Source organism: Amblyomma maculatum, chromosome 2 (assembly GCF_055883805.1).
Source record: "Amblyomma maculatum isolate TAMU_Amacu chromosome 2, ASM5588380v1, whole genome shotgun sequence".
NCBI classification, from domain to species: Eukaryota; Metazoa; Arthropoda; class Arachnida; order Ixodida; family Ixodidae; genus Amblyomma; species Amblyomma maculatum.
Genome location: NC_139345.1, coordinates 181,312,548 through 181,326,420, shown reverse-complemented (window position 1 = coordinate 181,326,420; position 13,873 = coordinate 181,312,548). Strand labels below are relative to the sequence as shown.

Here is a 13,873-nt window from a genome sequence, read left to right as displayed (position 1 = left end):
AAGAAAAAGACCTCTGTACGATAGTGCAGGAATTTGTCCTGAACAGGATGGTGTATGCGCTAGCACACCTAAAACTAGACGCTGCGGACAAAGGCAAAGCCGAGACAATAATTAGACAAGTATACAAAGCTGTCCTTGGGCTGCCGAACTACACATCCATAGAAAGACTCATGGGACTGGGAATACATAATACACTAGAGGAGCTCAAGGAGGCTCACCTCAAAATTCAAAAAGAACGGCTTAGGCGCACTAACGCCGGCAGAGCCACACTGGAGCGCCTAGGTATAAGAGTGGAACTTCCACGCAAGGACACGAAACCACAGCTACCCAAACTCCTTCGCAAGCGACTGACGATCAGACCACTACCAAAGAATATGCACCCTTCTTACCACGAAGGACGGAGGAAAGCTAGGGCAATAGCTCTAAACGAAAAATACGCAACGAGCGAAGGAGCTGTCTATGTTGACGCGGCAGAATACGCAACAAGAGGAGCGTTCGCACTGGCGGTGGTGGACGTGCACGGGCGGCTGCAGGCATCAGGGTCGGTAGAGACAAAACCTTCGGAAACCGCAGAAGAGGCAGCTGTGGCACTAGCCATAGCTAGCACCGACGCGGATACAACCTTCTCCGATTCTAAATTTGCTGTCCGTAGCTTTGCTGGGGGCAGAATCTCAACTGCAGCGCAGAAAATACTGAAACTGACCAGGCAACCACACAGAGAAATTGAGGTGATATGGGTGCCGGCTCACTCGGGGAATCCGGGAAATCAGGCGGCCCACAACATGGCTCGAGGTTTCGTCAACCGAGTCGGCGGGTCCTTCGTATCCATGGGTTACTCCAAGGAGGGGATGGCATATTTGCACGATATCACAAGTCATTGCAGATTTGAACGGCACAAATTTCCACCACCTGACAACACGTTGGATAAGACACAGGATCTTGAAGACATAGCGCAAAAAAAAAAGACGGGGACAATACAGATGTAGACAGGGGCCGAATTACGGTTCTCGCTCTAAAGTTATAGAGCGTGACGTCAAAATGACGACGTCGTGACGTCTCGGCGAGACGTCAACGCGTGACGAAAATCGGAATCAACCAATGATCGCCAGGGTGCCGCCCGGGGCCTCTTATTTTCACGGCAACAGGTTTATTCACACGTCAAAGAGCCGTTTGCTAACTTTTTTATAGATATAGCGTGTGAATAAATTAACTAAAGTTTTATATTTTCAAGAAGCCGCATTTAAAGTTCGATGTCATCAAAAAAATCAAGAAGCAGCTACAGTTTTGCAATTAAACGCTCTCGTGGGTAGCTTCTTTTGCCGCGAGGGCACGCTGGCAGAGGTAAACAAACCGTAAAAATGGCGATTTTCAGTAAAACAGCTGATTCCACGGCTACTGCCGGCTTTTGCGTATCGTCTGATGTCAAGGTACTGTGTGATGGTCCTAAATGCGCGGAGAAATCATATCGAAAGCAGTGTAATCGGGGCTTTGTTTATTTTTCTTTAGGAAACAGAAACAAAAGAAAGATCGATCGCGGAGCACAGGCAAAATAAACTTTTATGTCCACACGAACGTCTCACACACAAATGCTTCAGTTATAGCGAACACGGGGAAAAGCAACGCGGTTGAGCGTACACTACCAACCTCGCTCGTTTTCATTCGTTTTGCACTGTATGTCGCCTCCGCATTTTGCTTTGGGCGCACTGCGGAGCCCAACCACCCTTCAGCGCAAACTTTGCAGTAGTTGAGTTCAGCCATTTGACGCACGCACTTGCTCACCGTCAGTTATGAGAGGCCGACTACCTGTGGAGACGAAATCCTACGGAGGCAAAAAAAAAAAAAAAACCGAAGCACGCATGACAGCCACACCTTCAAGAGCGGTCGACTGCGAGCTTCATCACAGTTCGGCGGCGCATTCATCGCACCACCATTCCGCTTTCGCATTTTCAAGTCGAAATAGGCGTCGGAACAACTCGCCGAACAAGTAGAACGCATTCTCACACACCGCCCTTCGTCGTTGCTTGCGCCGGCGTTGCCGCTTCAGCGCCGCAGCCACCACTCACACCACTCCACCGCGCACGCCGCCGCCATTTTCGCTCTATAACTCGCTCTAAAACGTTTTAGACCGTCTCATCGCGCTCTACAAAAATAGTCTAAAACCACGGGCATAATTAGGTGCTCGACGTCATCTGTTTTTTCGCCTTGTTAGTGTATGATGGGACGCAGGTGTCTTGTTCAAAATTGCAAAAGCGGTTACAAGTGTTGCAGGGAGAATGTGAGCATCTTCAAGGCACCGAATGACCCTGAGCGTCTGCAAGTATGGGCTGCGGCCATTCATGGGGGCGGCCGTCAGCTCACATCGCGAGATTACGCCTGCGATAAGCATTTCACGATGCTTGACCTGGACTGCTTCCAGAGGCTTACCTGCTTTCTACCGTCTTCGGTTGCTTTGACATCTCCGAAAAGGAAGCGGACTCATGCTACCAAAGCATCAATAATGAGTGTATGCGACAAGCCGGGAACATCAATGGCGGGGAATGTCAGCCATGTTCACACAGCGGGTGAGGCCCAGGGGCGTGAGGAAAATCAGCTCTCTTTGCATTCACGCGACGACGTTCTTTAATGTGCGAATATCAGCAGCTCCGACATGCTGTGCGCCTCAGAAAAGCAGGGCAAAGCTATCAACATTCCTGCGACTGACGTGGAGTCATGCGGCTCTTCGTCTGAACAATGCTTGCTTCACAAACTCATGAAACAAACTGGCCGAGCCCAGCATGGAATCGCTATGAAATAAGTAAGGAAGGCGTCGAAAGTATTTGTTTCGCGGAACTCCGGAAAGCTTCAGCAACTTCACCAGCTACTATGATCAAGAGTTTAGAGCTAGCAAAGTGTGGACAGGGGCTGAAAGTAAGCCAATATATTTTCGAGCGTGAAGTGAGCAGTAAGATGTTCAAAGTTCCTAGCCTCCACGATGTTCCAGACATCACTGAATTGTTTGCCATGTTTCATAAAAGAGTTTTCTGCGATGGGGGTCCTGCAAAAAGCAAATTTCTTGGTATCCAATTAGAATGCGCCACAGTTGACAAACTCAGATTCTGGAGGCATAAAAATTGTTCCCTGCTACTTGATGCGTCTGAAATGCAATGCAAATCATGCAAATCATTAGACAACACGCTGCGTGTTCACGAAGCACAGAAAGAAAAACGAGCGAAAGAGGCACGCATATGAGTTCCGGTGAGTCCTTCAAAGCGGCCAAAGTTGGAAGCATTGCGAAGGCAGCGTATTGCTTCCTACCGCTCAAACCCAAGCAGCACACCAGCATTGGTCCAACAATGGTTCATCACTGGAAAAGAATGGCATCAATATTGGACTGATATTGGCATTTGGGCATTTTACTACATTCTCCATTCTTGGCCCATCTTTCGCTCCAAGATTGGTCCAGTGTTCAACCAAGCTGGAGCCACCAATGTAGGCACAATATTAGACTTTCCATTTATGCACCATGATTCTTGCCAATACTGTCCAGCATTATACCATCATTGTATTACCAATATTTGTTTAATACCAGCTATTCCATTGATGGCCCATTGTCAATGCCAATATCATACCAATGGTTAGCCATTGCAGGTGCACTGGCTACTCCATTCATGCCGCATATTGTCGATACCAATATTAATCCAATGGTTTATGGGTACACCGGCTACTCCATTCATGTGCCATTGATGATGTCAAGATTATAAATTTTGGGGCACTGCTTGTGCAGGCCATAAAATGCAGCCTTTTTCATTCTAGCCATATTCGTGACAGCACATCGAACTTGCTGGGACAATAATGGCCTTTCAAATAGGAGTGGCCATATAAATTCAAATTGTTGCTCATGAGCAACCAGTAGATATTCACAAAACAAGGGCATGGTTCACAAAAAGATAATATTTATTGCAATTGTTACTATAGACGGCAGTTGTTACTAGCCAGCGCTGAGGGCACACACAGCAGCAGTTAGCGGGGCAGTGGCAGGGTTGGTCAGGGCAGGGCGGGCTCTCGGGAAGTGGAAGGGGCCAGGGAGCTGGAGGGCACACTCATAGGCGTAGTGAGGGGGCTGACCCTGCAATTGCATTCACAGGTGGCATGCCTGGTTCGCCAGGGGAGGTTTCAGCATAACGCCTTTTTCTTCCATCCCTCCTGTCACAGGAACCAGGCAGCCACCTGCGAATAAATGCGTGTGCCTCCAAATCGTCCACCCCAACTTTTTCGCAAATGGCACCTGCACAATAACAATGAGGAAACAAAATTTACAACACTATTACGAGGCATATAAAATCGCGCGCATTATTTTAGGAAGATGTAGAAAATTCCAGGATTCATGTACCGAAATTTATGGTCAATGAGAAACACTATACTGATGAGTTCCAGACTAGTTTCAGCTGCCTTGGGTTTATTAGGATGAAAGACGCATATACATTGCATAGCATGTGCCCTGTTGCATTTTGATCGCCTCCACAGCAATACGGCTGAGACAGCCAGTGTTTCATCCCACACTAGGAATTAGTGCTTGATTATCGGCTGTCTCCGCATATGACTGGCGCGCTAGTTTTTTGCCGCTCCTACGCTTTCTGCGATGTGCAAACAGTTTATACTAATAATCGTTACCAAGAGAATGTTCGGCGACCATTTTCATTTTTTTTAAATGGCTAGATATAATATACACAAGCGATCTAAGCCCACGACTGCTGCACTGGCCGCTGGTTAGCAGATATACGCTTTTGACTGGTTTTGTGGGTAGTTCACTTAAACGGGACCTCACTTAAACGGGTAGCTCACAGGTGCATCGTTTTTACACATATACTGCTTGTCCAAGCAAATTTGATCCAAGGGATAAAAAAAAAACATTTCGGAGACAGGCAAAGGAAACCAGATATATATTGCTGGAAGCTACCTGAGCGCCACAGAAAAGGTTTTGTTTGGAATCCTTATTGACATTATTTACCTAAATTACTGATTAATGACTTACACGATAAATGGTGTTGCTACTTTGAAGAGTACCGGCACAATCCACGTTTGATTATTTGTGATAAAGAACCCTCACGTCTGCATTTTGAACGCCAGATACAATAGGAAACCACGAAAATACAGAAATCTGATTCCCGGACAATACAATTGAGGACTTGGCTTGGCTCGACAGCCCTGTGTAGCGTTAGACCTACAAGTTGCCTATGGTTTCTTCGTCCGCGCCAGCACATCGTCCAACAAGACTGTATTTGTATTTTACAGCTGAAAAATACTGTTAAACTCATTTATATCCTTACCGCTTTGTAGTCATTATCCGCATTGCAAAGTTCGGCGCGCTCATTGTAACTCGAGACTTCATGTGCGCCAAAGGGCCGACGCGAAGCAACCATCGCCAGCATATCACCCTTACTCATGCATGGGGCTAGCAATCTTAGCGGCAGGTTGTTTTGTCCGCTCAAAATCATGTTGTGAGCAGCACAGTTGAGGTGCGCGAATGGGCTGGTAACGGTTTCGGTATCTACATAACCCGGAATTTATCTACAGCTGGAAAAAAAGGTACACATGAGGTTTCTAACCGCAAATATTGAAACAGGGGTTTCCGAACGTGCTCACCGACTCTGTAAGTCCTATTTATTGTCTAAAGTGAATATTTAGTACTTGAAGCGAATAACCTCACTTCCCCACGTACAAAATAAAAATTTTCTGCGCTGTCCTAAGTGGCTGCCAGCAATGCACCACCGGTTTCCATCGTCTGTTTCTAATGGTTTATTTATAACCCTTGGCTCAAGCTATGGGGCGCAGCAGGTGTAATGTAGCTTGAATAAAACCTGCAAGAGATCATATATATGGGTAGATTTGTAAGGTTTACAGATTTCACTTACAAATTCTACAGGAATCGCGTCACTGCGGCCTTTCTTTAAAATTAACACGTACTAGCGCTATATTCGTGGCTAAAATAAAGTAATCAACGCATTAATTCAGCTTAGCAAATGCAGCTGTAACAGAAAGTGAGGGCTGGCTACACCTAAGGTGTGCCTAGCTTTCTAATTTTCTTAGATGGCACAACCGTTCGAAATATGGAATATTAAAAAAAGCCCTTGATATTGACTTTCTCACAGCGTATTATGGGTGCCTTAGATAAGAAACATAATCGAGGTCCCATGGCCATCTTTCGTTTCCAATGAAATTCTTATATGTGGTGGGCAAGTATCTAGGCACAAAAGAATAAACTTTAGTTTTTCAAGATACGCGTAGTTTCCTCGAAAAAAAAAACAATTGTATGGTATATCTCTAGAGGTAGAAAACGCTGTTTTTGCCATTTCAAAATGTTGCAAGTTTGGATGCCATGATTTTGTTATCTGCTCTTTTTTACTCACTAAATATATGCAGGTTTTATATTTACAAACACTATTAGAAACCTATTTTGTTTTTGCAGTTGTGTTATTAAAAAATCACAAACTTTGCTTCAGGAGCGATATGCTGCAAAAATAATATTCCTTTTTAACCTTATGTACTGGCATATGATGCATTAGGTTGGTTGCACTAAATATGTTTTCACTTCCTGACGCATGTTCTTAATTCCAGGCAGTATCTGGAGCTCCAGACCACTAGGTGTGTTCTCCACAACGCAACAAAATTGCTCAGAATTCGAAAACAGCAGTAAAGGGCAAATTTGCTGCAATTAAAAAAAGATCATCTTCGATTTTCATTCAAATCCCTCTCAAAAGTCTTCAGTACCTCAAAAATATCACGGACTAAAAAGTGTTGCGTTATACTGTTTAAAAATATAACATTAAATATTAAACTGAGTGCTTGTGCTGATAATGGCCAAACTCAGCCTGCATTCTTGCAAGATCCAATAATATCTTGCCACAGAAACTATTTTTTACATTATCTAGGTTCCATTCTTTATTTCTGAAAAAAATTGAAGCTCTAGATTTGTGTGTGTATCTGCATATTATTTTGAAATTGGACAAAAGTAAGAAAATGGTAAAATAAGGAAAACTGATTAGAATTGAAGAAACGGCCGCAACATCAATTTTTATCAAAATCTGTGGAAACAATGCAAAGTACTTTGTTAATTTGAGTCAGTAAATATATTGAATTCTGCAAAATGTAATATTAGAAATATAAAAATGCTTGTTTTTGTTCTATAGATGTGCTTATATGGCTCCCCCTTATGGAATAGGCATCAAAACTTCAATTTAGTATTTGCTTAATTTAGTTACATTTTACCTTAAGTAAAATTTAAAACATTGTCAGTGCTTAACACCGTTTTTCTGCTTCTAGGACAAATACTTAAAATAGCTTAAAATGGTATTAATTCACTATTTCTGTCAATTTCATGGCAGAACGCAAGTGAAGGCTGAACTTTTTCTCTGTCCTGCTTTCTTTTTTATTGCTAGGTGCAATAGTATTCAATCTAGGTTATTAATATATTATTCCATTTGTCAGCTTTGACCACCACTAACAATACTATATTTTTGAAGATGATTTTTCAATGTGTAATTTTTATAATTACAATCTTAAGCAAATCGCTTTCCAGCATAATACTTTTGGTGGCGTTACAGAGAACACACATAGCAGCTTAGAGCTCCAAATTCTGCCTTAAATTAACAATATGACCTGCGTAATAAACACAGAATATTTTAGTGCAAACAACGCAATGCGTCACGCCAGTATGTAAGGTTGAACATTAACATTTTTGTAGCGCGTTGTTCTTGAAGCAAAGTTTGCGATTTTTTACTAAATCAACTGCATCAATGAAACACATTTTTAATAATTCTTATACAAGTAAACGTTACCCAAATGCGGTGAGTAAAAAACAGTGGATGACAAAATTTTACGCACCCAGCCGGCCTCCAAACGTGCAACTTTTAGTGATAGGCGTTTTTTTTTTTTTTCGAGAATACTACGCCGCATCTGGCAAACCTAAGGGTCATTCCTTTGTGTCGAGACATTAGCCCACGACATATGAAAATTTAATTAAAAAAATGGTCATGGCACCACGATTACTGTTCCTGTCCGAAGACATCCATATTTGTTTTCATTTCGTCTCTTCAACAGGCTGATTTAGCCAATGCGGTGAATAAAAATATCATCGCATATATTAAAGATTTTCGCGCTATATGTTATGCCTAAAGCTACCTATATTGTCACAACTGTCATACATTATTTGTAGCTGAAACATCACAAAAGGGATTCGATTGCAAATTGTTCGCTAGTTAAATAGACGTACGAGATGACACACGTATACTTTGTACAATACAATTTAGGAAAGAGAAGATACAAACTACAGGCGAATAATGCTATGATATGGAGCATATGTATTACTCCGGTTAACAGCAAAAAAATGAACTTTTAACATATTAATATATTCGACAAACTATTGCACGCTCACATAGGAACACAATTAATGAGCTCATCCACGCATCTAATGTCTATGGGCATTAGACGTGTGGATGACTTCGTTTGATTCCAATTCGTGCGTCACTCAAAATAATTGAACGAGACAAAAATTAATGTCTACACAATTTTCAGTGAGTATACCACAAATTATACTAAGGTGCTTCATATATGTCACATCACCTAGCAAGTGAAATGGGATAACAGAAGTAATCAAACTCTAACCCTGATCAGCATTTCGCTTTTGCGCCATCTTTGTAAGTTTTTAGGCAGACTTTTCCACTGATTATCCTCTTCTTTATACCCCTGCCACCCACAAGACACAAATCTTCTGGGGGTACCGAACTGTTGGTTTTCGCACCAGTGATACAACTTAATCGATCCATTTATACGTAGAAAACACTCTCGATGCGCACATAAAAAAAATGAAAGCATGTATGTGTAGGCGAAATCATTCGCCGGCGGTTTAATAATATGATTTGAACAATAAAATCAAAGGATCACACTCGAAGTAACAAAAAAGTGGTGGAGAGATAGGAATTGAAGCAATGAAAGGCGGTTGCTTTCTGCAAAAAGCCAATAGCAAGAGGTCCACCGTCTATAAGAATAGGCAATAAAAATAAGACATATTTAAAGGTGCATGCAACAGTTACAGTGATGCAGTGCTACCTTTTTTTAGGCAGGCTTTTCCGCTGATTTTCTTCTTCTTTATTGCCCTTCCAACCACAGGACACATATCTTCTGGGGGTTGTCGGTTTTCGCACCAGTGATACAACTCAATCGATCCACTTCTACGTAGAAAACGCTCCCGATGCGCATCTAAAAAAATGAAAGCATGTATGTGCAGGCTAAATCATTCACACATGATAAAACAATATGATTTGAACAATGAAATCAAATGATCACACCCAGAGCAACAAGAAAGTGGTGGAGAGATAGAAATTGAAGCAATGAAAGACGGTTGCTTACTGAACAAAGCCTATAGTAAGAGGTCCTGCGTCTATAAGAATAGGCAATAAATTAAGGCACGTTTATAGGTGCATGCAGCAGTTAAAGTGATGCAGTGTTACCTTTCTGTTTCACTGCAGTGATTGGTATAAATATTACAGCAATTGCTAGGCATCTCAGGTAACCCCATTGAAAACTTCATCCAAAGTACCGAGGAGCAGTGGCGTGTTATTTGCAGCTGTTAACGGAAAGACATGCGCATTTCCTCCTTTTTGTATACTTGAATAAAAGCGACTGACAGTGAGTGTTGTAAGAGGTGCAGCGTCCCTAGGAATGGGGAACAAAATTAAGTTTTAGTAAACAGAGGTACAAAAAGAAGCAAATATGCCTGCAATAATAGCATGATGGCCTACCTTTTGATCAACAGCTGTAAACAACCCTGTCACTGCCAGTCGGTTCTTTAGATAGGCTTATCAATGCCAGAGCTTAAAGCTAAGAGCAATATGAGTAATGTTTACTGCGGCCACGACCGTAAACAATTCTAGCGGAACACTCCATTACTGTAACTATTCAACCGTCCATTTATACATATCGTTCATTAAAGAATCATGCACATCATATTAAGTTGCTCTTTTCTACTCCCAAATGATTTCCTATAGAATTAGAATACGTGGATCGCTGCTTCGGTTTCAACATTCTTGCACGATGGCTATGGCGTGCACTTCATGCATACGGTACGGCACGTGAGGTACAAAGAGCTGTAATTGCCGAACAGGCGGACCTGACGTCCTGTCCCATTTCGCCTGAAAGTGCGCGCCGTCATCGAGCGCTTCGCGAGCAATATTTTGGATGATATGGTTGCCTCATACCGGCCGTCAATGTTTTGTACATTGTGTCCCGCGTGCACGTTGTTTACTTTGCAGTGACAGGGACGCAGTGCACACACGGCTGATGTGCCTTTTTGCTTGTATTGTTATTTTCCCCCGCCCTCGAAGCGCGTCTGCGAAATCGCTCTCCTATTGTCGCCGCTTTCTGATAACGCCCTCACCTGAAGGCACGTGCTCAGAAGGGGGGCGTCGATTAAGAAAATTTTGAAAAGGGGCTCACTTGCGCTGTTCACGGGTTTCAATTCCTCAATATGATATTAACCATTATAAAAGTGGAGGTTCATTATGACTTAATTATAGCCTAGTCATCAAGCGGCATCACGCACATGTCTGCCCCACTGTAAAATTCGCTTGCACAGACGGCACGAACAGTTTTCAAAACTTCGTCTGTACATCTGAAAACAAAAAACTGCCCTTAACTCTTAACAAAATCCAAAAACTGTGTGAACATGGCTTCCTGCGCGCAGAAGAGAGGCTGTCCAAAATATATGTACAAAGCCGGGCGCATAGTATCTGGTTACTAATTGATTGCGGCGCGCTGCACAGTCAAAAAACTGCGCAAATGGCTGCCTGCAGTGTTCTGTCACGTGTTAGTGGCATACACACCTGTTACGCACGGCTCCTCTATTTTCAGGGCAAATGCTATTCATATCGCAGCCAGCAAATAAGTCCACGCACTTATTGCTTGCATGTAACCCGGACGAAAATTCGCTTAGTTCTTGAAGTCATGCTTCGCGCAGTTGTTTCGAGGAGAATAAGGAAAGAGAACATTTGGGACAGGTAGGAGATTATATAGAACCAATTATGAAGCAATGGCATGCTGCAAAGATATATACTCACGGTCTAAGATGACGGCGTTCACTGAGTCTGATAATGCCTATGGTATCCCGCCGTTGCTGTAATCCGTACTCCGGCGACATTTCACAGCACAGCTATTCACTGATATGTAGCAAGCACCAACCGGAGCACATGGACATGTATAGGCGCAAGAGAAAATTATGCACAGCACAATGAAAAAGAAAATTAATGAGGGAAGAAATTAAAGAAAGGTTTAAGAAGCTGTCACAAGTTTTGTAGCGTCTCCAACAAGCTCTGAAATGAACGCTTCGGGAGGAGGCCGCACAGCAGCGCAGCTGGGGATGCTGTCTGTTGTGTCTTGCACGTAGACGCGTAGGCGAGGGGGAACAACGACCCGCTCAACCAGCGCGTGATTCCCGCCGCGGTGTTGTGTTCGCAAGGGCTGCGCGTGGGAACGAAGGACCAACGACCCTCTCAACATTCCATTCGTCCTTTACCCAGCCCTCTTCTGCTTGCACCGGCCAGCCGTGACTTCGGACCGTGCCGATGAGCGGCCGCCAGCGCGCACCGCTCGAGTCGAGTTCTAATAAATAGTTTTGTTTTGTGTGTTCGCAAACGCACTGTTTCTTCAAGCCAACCACGGACAAACATTTTCTAAAAAAATAGAAAGCCTCCCCATCTACCATCCACATTCTTGCGTAAATCCATACAGGTGGTGCATCGACAAATGCGCGCATCCCCTCCCTTTCGCCACCTATGATCGAACAAAGGATGGTCGTTCGACCTTTTATATTTACTTCAAAATATTATATACTGTTGCGTGATGACTGATTAATAATGTCAAAGAGGTGGAGTTCCGAGCTTCTCTTCTATTCTGGCCAACTTTGGTTATAGATTATACAAATTATGCTCAAGTTAGCTAGCTGAAAATTATCCGACTAAATATATACATGTTTTTTATTTGTATTCAGTTAATGTTCGCTTTTCGGGTATGAGTAGATGTTTTTATAAAAATTCTAAACATCGGCCCAGGAAACGAAAATTTTCCTAATTTGCAGGCCTTTATTTCAGAAAAGGTTCATGGTAGAGCAGCAATAATTCCACAATATGTTCTCAGCATAATTATCCGCAAACAGCTAAAGCTCATATTTTTATGACATTTGGATACAGAGATACGATCGCGCTAATTTACAGAAAACAGCGAACATTGAAATTTTTAGGAAAACAAAAACAGTTTTCACATTGTTTAAACTTTTTCCACCTATTCTACACTACCTCAGCTTTCAAAACCATTAAAACACCTTGCATAATTTTGTTGCGCAAGTAATTATGGCCACATCGATAAAGCCTTTGTCCAATTATAGCGCATCGCGCTGTTCTGAACATTCTACGGAATTTGTGAATTGTTCAAGGTTTTTAAATTTTGGCATATAATTTTGTAACAGGGAGAAATATATCTACAAAAGAGGATTAAAGATATATACATTGAGGAACAGCCAAGGAGCCAGGCTACGAGGGCCGCCCATTCGACGCACTTCTTTTTCTTAATCTTCCACAAACGAGCGCGCCACTTCGTCCTCATCATTCTCCAGCTGTAACAATATTTCTTCGCTCATGTTTTGTCTCGACTTCGCAAATCGACGGTGACAGACACAGCAATGAATGATTCAGAATCAATTTTGTGCGCGTCGAGGTCCTGAAGCGCTGTGGCATCAGGCAATACACAGACGTTTTTCGCAATCACCTTCACCTTAACGCGGATTGCACAAAAAGACGATAACGTTCAATGAGCAAGCAACGTATTCCAAATCATTTTAGTAGAATGAACGAATTGGAAAGGGCATGGAAAACTGCCTCATTAAAACAGTGTTTGTAGGCTGCATTCGTTTTTTCGAATGACTCGACAGCGCACATTATTTTCATTCCTGTACAGTTTTTTTTTATTCCTTTGCCACCACCTAGCGCGGTTGGAATGGTCAAACTCTAAACTAATAGGCGGAAAAAACTATTTTTTTTTTGTTTATTGGCGATATATATGTTGTGCGCCATATAAATGTACCGGGGCCTTCATGCTCGCAGTCCGCACGAAAAACTGTCATTTTTTTTACCACCGTGTGATTGCCCAAAACTAAAATGGTAACCTCGCGAGTCTTCCGGCTTTTCATTTTCCAGTGATAGCGTCTAGAAAGTACACACATCGTATTCGGTCCTTTCTCCAGGTAAACAGACGATGCTGCGCGTAGTTCCTTATGGATAATACAAAAGCACTAGAACAAAAACATCGCTGAGAAAATGGTCATTTGTTCCTTCAACTTGAGGCAACGTTTTCCTTCTCGGCAATGAAAAAGCTACCTTCTAATCACTAATTTAATGTCACATGAACATGCTATGGCGACACGATTTCGTTTTTATGCGCGTTCTCACTGACAACTGGATTTGTACTATAGGCTACGTATAGATGCAGGGATGTAATCGGCGTCCAATACAGGCATATTGGGTCGTGAGTGCTAGCCGGTCTGGGGTATACATATGTGGTCGCACGGTCGTGCTATCATTAGATATAATTGTGCGACAAACGTATGCGCCTGCGACGAAATCTGCATGCATGCCAATAGGCTAAAACCATAAACACATATAGCTGACCCCCAAAGGTGCGCCGCATATGACGAATCCAGACAGTTGCAGCGGTACGTGCTTGAATGCGTTATAGTAATTGTCGTCCCGTACGTGGTACTTGGCGAGGTCCGAACGATCGGCTGAAATGTTGTCGGAATTAAATGCCATGGTTTGGCGTCCAGCGCACGTGTATTCAACCATAAAAATGG

General features: G+C 42.9%; 1 long non-coding RNA gene across 1 annotated transcript; it reads right to left on the bottom strand.

The window, feature by feature from the left end:
* Positions 1 to 3,915: 3,915 nt before the first annotated feature.
* Positions 3,916 to 11,652, bottom strand: LOC146200544 (uncharacterized). Its single transcript, XR_014704835.1, has 3 exons — positions 11,091 to 11,652; positions 9,085 to 9,234; positions 3,916 to 4,264 (listed from the first exon to the last, which is right to left on the bottom strand). It is a non-coding gene; the product is annotated as an uncharacterized LOC146200544 (long non-coding RNA).
* Between the last annotated feature and the right edge of the window lie 2,221 nt (positions 11,653 to 13,873).